This window comes from Silene latifolia, chromosome Y (assembly GCF_048544455.1).
Source record: "Silene latifolia isolate original U9 population chromosome Y, ASM4854445v1, whole genome shotgun sequence".
Lineage (NCBI taxonomy): Eukaryota > Viridiplantae > Streptophyta > Magnoliopsida > Caryophyllales > Caryophyllaceae > Silene > Silene latifolia.
In genome coordinates this window covers 366,509,435-366,517,889 of record NC_133538.1, presented here as the reverse complement: position 1 = coordinate 366,517,889, position 8,455 = coordinate 366,509,435, and positions in this window count along the sequence as shown.

Genomic DNA, 8,455 nt, shown 5'->3' with positions numbered 1-8,455 from the left:
ATGCAACAACTGACAATCAATTAGCAATAACAATCATGCAAACGAGTTATGAAGTCGTTAAAAACCTGCTGAACCGTCAACCTTGTAAGACCTTTAAAATTGGACTCTCACTGGTCGCTCATATTACTCAATGAATATGGGTGAGAAATGTAAAGATAGAAAGAAGTAATATTGTAATGACTCTCACCTAACTACGACCTATAAGAACATGCCTGCAGTCTAATATGAAAATAATCTCTACAACCGTACATATGCATTCCAACCAATCAAATGACCATGACACATGCCGAGGTAAATATGGATATGTGAGGTAATGGGTAAGAAGAGGCTAAGACAAATTTGTAGAAAATAAAACGGAGTTAAAAGCCAAGCTAGTAACTAAGGGAACCAAATTATAACAACATCCAACTTCTTGCTCAAAATTCAACAATAAACCCGGTGCTAATAGCAAGAACTCACAATCTCCGAAATAATTGTAATTCTTCAAATGATGATAATAAAGCATGGGAATAAAATCACCAACTGATCAAAACTCCAACCACGTGATTTTGATTTTTCTCTTTTTCTCGGGTTTCAGTCGATCGACCAAGATGGGCAGTCGATCGACCGCCCTCTACAGTACAGCATGCGTTTTTTTTTCTTTTTTTTCTTTTTCGAATCATCTTTTTTTTTTTTTTTTCAATTCTATTTTTTTCTTCTTTCTTTCCTTCCTTTTTCATCTTCCCAACATTATCTCAAAATGAGCATTAGCTACTAAAAATAAAGTAACAATCCCAAGAACATAAACTACTAGCTTGACAAGGGCAGGCTATATGTAGGATGTGGTTAACGGGACAAAAAGGCTATTTTTGGCAGTGTGAAGCTTATGGGCAAAATGAATAAAGGGGTGACCTCTTCCACATGTGTCAACTAACCACAAACCGAACGCATACAGGTATTAAGCAGATTAACTTCATATTTATGCACATTGATGTAACATGTCTCATAAGGAGTTACTCACAATCCTAGATAAACTGGTCATGAATGACACCAGTTATAGGCTCTAAATCTCAGAAAATGATGTAGTTTGCCAAAAATCTAAGTCAAGTGTCAAGTTCAGCAAGAGTTTAACGAAAACTCGTAGACTATGCATATGATTCTACTAATCACATGTCAATTAAGCACGGCTTAGGCATAAAACAACTAAAAATGCAATGTCATCATTGAAATACTACCGTTCCGACTCGACCTATATGCTAAAATAAACATGAATTTTTTTTTGAATTTTTGAAATTTTTCAATTTTTTTTGAATTTTCTGTATATATAAGAGAAAATAAACAACAATGCAAGACAAAAACGTAAACGTGAATGCAAGCAAATGAAATGCAACGCAAAACCGTTCCCCAAACCAAATCACACAATGTCCCCATTGTGCAAAATCATGTAATGAAATAAAAGGAAAACGGGAATTTGCGATAAATTAACTAAACAAGGACAGAAAGTAAGAACTCGGAAACTCACAAGACTTTAAGCGCAGAAAAAGGAAACCTCCCCAAACCAGCGTGAGCTAGGAGGTTTCAGTAGCCAGCAGTGCTACCATAAGTACCTGAAAAGAAACAAAATACCTCGCGTAATCCGAGAAAACAATTTATGAAACGCAAAATTATATGTAAAATAAAGAAACGGAAGAAAACAGAAATAAGTCGGAGAATAAAGTGGAGAAAAGACTCCCTCAACTCCGCAAATCGACAAAACACAGAAGGGGAATGATCGAAAACAGGTACAACAGCGAACATGGTCGATCGACCACATCACCCAGTCGATCGACCAGAGTGAACAGGAACAGAAGCTCCTGGAAGTCGCAGCTCAGTCGATCGACCATTGGAGGCAGTCGATCGACTGGAAAACCTGCTTTAAGTTCTGATTTCTTCGAATTAGCTCAATAAATTGAGCCAACATTGTCTATAAACCTACAAATACACATAAAAACGCGCCCAAAATTGCGCTAAACCCAAAGTAACAGTCTAAAGTGTTTAAAATCCTAAGCAAACTTATTAAAATACGAAGTCTCGCGCACTCAAAAGCAATAAAACAGAAAGTTTAATGAAAGCAATAAAACATTTTATAATGTATTCGATCAACTAATAGTTGATCAAGAACGACCACGGAATGGCCCACTTGCTCGGCTTCTGGCTACAAGAGGTAGCCTCTACCGTGCTCATCTCTTCAACTGCACTCTTCTCAACTCCAACATCCGCAAAGCTCAATGGATCAACAGTTTCAACATCTTCCCAAGCAATGACCTCCTATGGCTCATCAAAGTCCAAATCGGACTCCGTCACTTTGACTGGCTCCTCATCAGGCTCCTCATCAGTACCATAGCTAAGACATCCTAGGCCGCCTCTTTGAACGATTGGCTCCTTCACAGCTGGAGCAACATGCGGCCTTTCCTTCCCCAAACCAAGCCTCGCAATATCCAAAACTGAAGAATCTTCCTCCAATTTGCTCCCAATCTGGGGCGGAGGTGTTATAGCAGAAACAGGCATAGAGGCAGGCATATCAGAAAGCAAAAAATAAGATTTCTTTTCAGAAATCGTATTACAAGTGACGGGCCACATGGAGTCTTTCTTCTTAGCTGTCTGGGCAAAGACAATGGAGTGTTTCCCTACCTTAAAAGTCAATGTCCCTGAACCAACATCTATAACTGCACCAGCAGTGTGCATAAATGGTCTACCCAATATGATAGGAATGTGAGCATCCTCGGGCATATCTAGTACAACGAAGTCAACAGGGAAAAAGAATTTCCCTATTTGCACGGGAATGTCTTCTAAGACTCCTATAGGCTGGACCGCAACGATCACCATCCGTCTTTGTCATGTTGGTAACTGCAAACCTAGTCAATTTCAACTTCCTAGCAAGGCTCAAGGGCATTACACTAATACTGGCTCCTAGGTCACACAAAGCCTTCTCAATAGAAAAGGTGCCAATACTACAGGGGACTGAAAAACTACCTGGGTCTTCTAGCTTATGAGGTGCAGTGTGGGTTAAATAAGAACATGACTCCTCAGTTAGTGCGACAGATTGCACAGTTTCAAGTGACTTCTTTTTAGACAAAAGTTGCTTCATAAATTTCATGTAAGCAGGCACTTGATTAACTAATTCAAGAAAAGGAACTTGTACGTTTAAGCTGCGAATAACATTTTCAAATTTGTTAAATGATACCTGTTCCTTTGTCGGCACCAATCTCTCCGGATAGGGGGCTGAAAGAAGCAACTTAGCCCTCTCCTCTAAGTTTCTTATACCGGCATCGGTGGATTTAGACTGAAAATCCACTACCTTCTCTTTGTTGTAGCTTGACCCTTCTTCAGACCGTCTCAAAAATGAACCATTAATCGTCAACGGGTCATACTTTGGAACTGGGACTGACCCATCAGCATTTGGGTCTTGCCTCAATATTTTCGGAGTAGTCGTACCCCGAAACAAGTAGTCCCTCAAGTTATATGGCATTGGAGGACGAAAAGACTCAATATCGCAGCTATTGTCGGCCGATCGACCATGCATGTCACCGATCGATCGACTTCTATAGAACGAGTTGTGTCACTTCGCGGACTGGTCGATCGACTGGGTATGTCAGTCGATCGACTAACATACCTGCTGATCGTCTTTTTCTTGCCATTATTCGTTACAGCCTTCTTCTTGCTTAGTTGTGCCTCATCCTTTCCAGTAGCTTCCTCGACCATAGCGGGCCCCTCAAGGGTGGACGCACTCCTCAAAGTAATAGCATTAAGGGTCTCCTTCTGATCCGTCTGCGATGGTAAATGTCCCGGAGCTCGAGTTGCACTCTTGCTAGCCAATTGAGCGATTTGGCTCTCTAACATTTTCATCCCGGCCTCTCGAGCTTGAGACTCTTTCAGAACAAATTTTTCAACTCGGCAAATTCGAACCTTGGGACTGCTCTTTCGCTGTGGAACATACGGAGGCTTTTGATATGGCTGCTGCTGCTTATGAGGGGGCACATAATTCTGCTGCTGCTGCTGTGGAGGGGGAGTCGGATTTAGGACATTTTGGCTACTCCACCTCAAGTTCGGATGGACATTCGGCTCAAAATAAGTATTTGTCTGCCTATAATGTTGAAAAAAAAGACAGACTCATAGGGAATGCTGCAGCTTTATGCAAACATGTCCTTCTCCTCCACATCTCTTGCACGAAAGGACCGTCTCGAAACAAAGATTCACATGATAGATCCCTCCTTTTAAAGCTCCTCCCAACTCATACTTATCAAATCTCGCCGTAAGAGCCTCTAATGCAGCTACAGAAGGGGATTCAACACTTCTCCTTTGATTTCCCCTGGAATTTTCATACTCAGCTTTGTGGGTCGCCAAATCATCAATATTTTTCCACGCCTTAGTTTCTCCAACATTCTCCTGGAATCTGCCATTAGCTGCCGCATCCAGGATAGCCCTCTGATCGTCATAAAGCCCATTATAAAATTGATTGCATAGGCTCCACTTTCAAACCCATGGTGCGGAATAGTTCACCTTTGACTTCTTGAAACGGACCCATGCCTCATGAAAATTCTCATTAGGACCCGGTTTAAAGCTCGTGATCTGAGCTCTAATGGCATTGGTCTTCGAGGCAGAGAAATATTTCTTGTAGAATGCTAAGGCCAGCAAATTCCTGTCCGTGATCCCATTAGCAGCTCGATCCAGGTCTCGATACCACTCCCTTGCAGCATCACGAAGAGAGAATATGAACATAGTTTCTTTCACCTGGTCCTGGGTCACACCGGTTGGTGGGGTTATGGAACAGCAATAATCAATGAATGTCTCCATATGTTTTGTCGCATCTTCATTTGCAGCTCCCCCAAATTGGTTTCTCTCAACCAAGTTGATATAGGACGGTTTTTGCACGAATTTTCTATCCGTCCTCGGTAATGCGAATCCCTTATAGAGATTCTCACTGTCGGCTCGAGGATGGCTATACTCGCTTCTTGACCATGTCCGGAGATGTGACGGTCTCTTTGAAGAAGTAGAAATAGGTGACGAAGGTGGATCCTCCTCAAACAGCTCGTTCTCGTAGTAACTAGATAGAGTACTCAGCTCTTCCTCTGTCGGCAATACTCTAGATGATCGTCTCAACTCGCGCAAAGTCTTCTCAATCTCAGGATTGAACGGTAGTAATTCACCACCCTGTGACCTGCGCATAAGAAGAAACTACAAGTAGAATATGAGAATAGTTTAAGGAACAGATGTCCCTTAAATTAAGAGAAAGACAAAAAAAAAAACAACTAAAAATTTTTACAATTGCCTCCCCGGCAACGGCGCCAAAATATTATGCCTGTCGTTGTGTGTGATACGTGCATTTTATATAGTCTTATTAGCCTATTTTATGCACGTATTTCTATGCTTTTATCGTGGTTTTATGCTACGAAATGCCCCGAATATGCTACTTTGGTTTGTTTTGTCTTATTTGCAGGAATGAACCCAAAAGTAGTGAAATCAAGCTTTTTACCATCCTTTTAGCATGCATTTGGAGGAAGAGTGAATTTGGAGCGGGAATGAAGCTATTTTGAGATGCGCATTGGAGTAAGGAAGTTAGGCGAGCCAAGAGAGTGCTTCAATTTGCTAGTTCCTGCTTGTAAGAGCCATATCTCGAGTTATACAACAGATATTTAGGTTATTCCAATTGGAGATGAAAGTTTGTCCTTTTAGCTTTCCAATGCTATCGGAATCACCCTATTTGACCAAGTAACGATGAAATGGCAGCCGTTTGAAGTTCAGTGCGCGAAGCAGGAATTACGCGCTGAGAAGTGCTCGATCGAGAACTATTTTTGTTCGATCGAGAGCCCATTTGCTCGATCGAGAGCTACTTCTTCTCGATCGGGTGATTAAAGGGGAATAAGTTCTCGATCGAGAGGAATGCTAATGAATATCACTCGATCGAGAGCCTTAAGTGTTCGATCGAGCAACAATCCTTGACGGGCTGGGCTTTTAAGCTTTATTTTCCGCAATTAGGTTAATAAATCTTATTTTTCTTATAAATAAGATATTAGGACGACATAATTAGGCACTTCGTTCTTTTTCCTCTCTTCTTTTCTCTCTCGATCGTTACTTTTACATCTTTGTTACTTTGTTCTTCCATTACCGGACTATTTAATTCAGTAATTTCTCTCCCTTTTTCTCCTTAATTTCTTAATGTTATTTATTGTTTCTCCTTTATTTCTTGTTCTCCCTTTAATTATGTCTAGCTAATTCCCCTAGTATGTTAGGATTAGGGAAGCCGTGGTAGCGATGTTTTAACTGACTTATATAGATTAGTCTTGCGATAGGAATTGTATTAGGCAATTTAATTGTTATCCGGTCGAATGAATGCATGCAGGAGACCATAAATTTAGTTAACCCCGACCTAGATCGAAAGATTGGAAGGGAAGGCTTGCCTAATTACAATAGGGTATTGCAGTGAGGGCGAAAGTTAAGCTGTTTAAGCTCTAGGGCGGTTTAAGGACCGAAAGGTGACGACCATAGCTCTTCTTATCAATAGTCTAATCGCCTTAGTATTCCCGATAGTATAAGATCTGATAGCTGCCACGGTAGACCGACTCCTAGCATACTTCCTTTCTCTTAATTTAATTTCCTTTATCCCTCTTCTCTTGCCTTTAGCTGCAGTAGTTTAGTTCACAATCAATACAAAACCCCCATTTCTGTGACACCCTGACAGACCGAATTAGACAGATAAATAGCAACTTAGCCTCCCTGTGGAGATCGACCCTACTTACTACTAGCTATTAGTTAGTTGTACTTAGGTATTTATTTTTGGTGTAGAAACGACCGCATCAAATTTTGGCGCCGTTCTTCGGGAGGCGACGCTTTTTATCTGTTTTATTTTGTTTGTCCTTTCGCCTCAAGGGAAGACTAAGTACCTTGAGGTCGTTCTTATCTTTTTCTTTAGTGCTGTTTTGATAGGCTCACGGGTTTATTAGACAAAGCACGAGGGAGATTATCGAAGGGAAGGCTTGAGTACCTTCGATCCCTCTTGCCAAGATGACATCCGTCTCCCGACTAATTGCTCAGTTTGAAGCCCAAGCCGAGAAACCTGCTAGTTGGGAAAGGAAGAAATCTTGGGGATGTGGTCTTCTTGAGCACAATGCGGTTGTAGTTGTGCCGCCACATCCACCCCATCAATGGCCACCGCAACAGGATCCTCATGATATACAGAAAAAAGAAATCGCGGAGTCGAAATCCTTAATTCTAGAATATGATAGATATATGGGTGCTCAAGTCACCGAGCCGCATCGAAATTGCTCGGTTAACATTTGGGTTGGATAATCGGCAACTGAGAAGAGGTGTACTTGACCAAGAGCGGTTTTTCCGTGAAGAACCCGCGTTGCCCAATCGAAAATGATTTCTATATTTCGGATGAAGACTTTCTATCGTATTTCCAGAGTGTATGCGAGGATATCAGCGCTGTACAGAAAGAAAGTCCTCGATCGAGTAATATCTCTTCTCGATCGAGTGACATGCAGGAGGATAGTTCTCGATCGAGTGATTTTGTTACTCGATCGAGTGAGATGCGGGAGGAAAGTGGTCGATCGAGTGATTATTCTGCTCGATCGACTGAATTGGCCATTGGGAGCTTTAATTCGTCACTTGGGTTCATATTGGATGACGAGTTTGACGATGATGAAAGTTACGGTGAACCCCCCTTATTCACAGCAGAGTCGGATACACTTGAAGCTGCGATTTACGGGATGGATTCCACTGAGGAGGTTGATGAAGAAGCAGCTGAGACGGTAATTGCTCCTAGCACGGATGAGGTAATGCATTCCTTTGTCAGTGATTCCGTCGTTAAGAGCAACCAACCCGAGGTAGTAAGCGATAATTTCATTATTGTTTGTTTTAACAGTATATTGCCTCGTTTAATTTGTGCTCCTTCTTTTAATGCTACACCCTCTCATATGTGGGCGCATAACTTAACGAATTTTCACCGTCCTTATCATTTCAAGTTTGCTAATCTGAATCGGGACCCTTATATATTGACAATTGCTCCCGCGCTCCTTTATTTTGTGGATAAATTTAGGAGCGCTCATAGGAAATTCGTTCGGCTTAAAAAGTTAAACATTTTTATTTCCTATTCTGTTATTCCACTTTGGTGCTACTTATGCTGTTGTGTAGCACATGCGCAGCTATTTGACAGGTTGCTGCGCGCTTTGAGCTGTTTTGATCGTGACTATTAGAGAGGCTCGAAGAAAAGAAGGTCGAGACTGGACTGATCGAAGCTAGCGCTACCCGGGAGGCAACCCGGCGATTTTATTTTGCTTTTTATTTACTTTCAGTTGTAATAAATGGTTTTTATACCATAGACTTTCTCAGTATGCTTGTCTTGTTAGTTTGCGGGCTGTTCTTATTGCGTTTTTGCGGTATGCCTTTGGGGATTACTCGATCGAGTACTTTTTGTACTCGATCGAGAGCTTTTTCT